This window comes from Nicotiana tomentosiformis, chromosome 3, assembly GCF_000390325.3.
Source record: "Nicotiana tomentosiformis chromosome 3, ASM39032v3, whole genome shotgun sequence".
In the NCBI taxonomy this organism is placed as follows: domain Eukaryota; kingdom Viridiplantae; phylum Streptophyta; class Magnoliopsida; order Solanales; family Solanaceae; genus Nicotiana; species Nicotiana tomentosiformis.
The window spans coordinates 85,637,221-85,638,833 of NC_090814.1; positions in this window are offsets into that span (position 1 = coordinate 85,637,221).

The window sequence follows — 1,613 nt, forward strand, 5'->3', positions numbered from 1 at the left end:
TATATGGGCCTGCTAGACCGAACCCTTATGAACTGACCCATGCCTCCAGTCGGGGCACCACTGAACTCTCTAGAATATCAAAACCACTTATACCTCGTCGCCTGCTCTCCGCTCCGCTGACGAACACCCTCGATCCTCCGAGCTATCTCCACAACTAGCCCATAAGAAGTCCTCATCTCCACCTCCCGAGCCATGTTGGCCCGAATACCAGAGTGCAATCTGGTAACACACCTCCGCACTCTCTCTGCATCAGTATGAAGTAACATAAGTGCATGGCGTGACCGCTCAGAGAATCTCGCCTCATAGTCGGTCACCGACATCTGGCCCTATTGGAGCTGCTCGAACTGGAACCGAGGTCGTATGGCCCAATCCAGAATAATGTGTACACTACCGAGAGTCGAACGACACCAACCATAGATGCATCTATCTACTGCCAAGGCGTTCGGCCCACTCCACAAGAAGAGAGGATACTTTATAAATAACCGGTTTAAGAGCTAATACAAGGCTAATGTACAACGAAATACAATTTTTATTAACGTTCAAGTAACCCGCCAGAACTTAAGTGAGTGAAATTCACTCCTTTACAATTCTTATAACAAGTTCCAATATAATTTAGGCACTTTAATTAACAAGTAGGGTGCAAACATTATAAATATTTCATGATTCTGGTCCCAAACTACCCGGACATAAGCATGATTAGTAGCTACGCACGGACTCTCGTCACCTCGTGCATACGTAGCCCCCATAATTAGAAGCAAATAGCAATTTAAAGCACATATGGGGTAAATTCCCTCTTACAAGGTTAGGAAAGAGACTTACCTTGTCTCAAAGCTTGCTTTCCGGCCTCGAATTCGCTCTAAAGCCTCAACTCAGTGCCAAAAAATCTGTAACCAGTCAAATGTTATATAAATTAATCAATATCTACTCCAAAGTTCATAAATGTAAGTATTAGAGTAATTACCCAACCCAAATTGAAAGATTCTAAAAAGTCATCCCCGAGCCCACATGCCCGGATGCCAAAAATATTCGAAGAACATTGTTACCCATAACCCAAGGAACTCTAATATATAATTTTCACTCAATCCCATAACCATTTTCGTGGGTAAATCCCATTTTTATCAAAACCTAGGGTTATTCATCTAACCCCGTAATTTTGACAAATTTTCATGTTAAAATCTACCCATTATCTATGTATTTAACTCACATTGGATAGAAATTACTTACATCAGGTAGCTAGGTGGAAACCCCTCTCCAAAAGCCCCAAAATCGCTCAAGAAAATGAAAGAAATGAGTCAAAACAATGCTCTAAGCCCGTCTTAAATGACCTCATTGCCTTTAGTGATTTCGCTTCTGTGGACAGTCAACCGCATCTGTGGAACCACTTCTGCCGAAGCCAGGTCGCATCCCAAATGGACCTCGATAACACCAAAACCTACTCCAAACCAAATTTAAAGAACTTTTAAACCTTCAATAAGCAAACATTCAACTTTAAGCGCCGAAACGCTCCCGGGTCATCCAAAACCCGATCCGAACATACGACCAAGTCAAAAATCATTATACAAATCTATTGGAACCGTCAAATCCCGGTTCTGAGGTCGTTTACTCAAAATGTT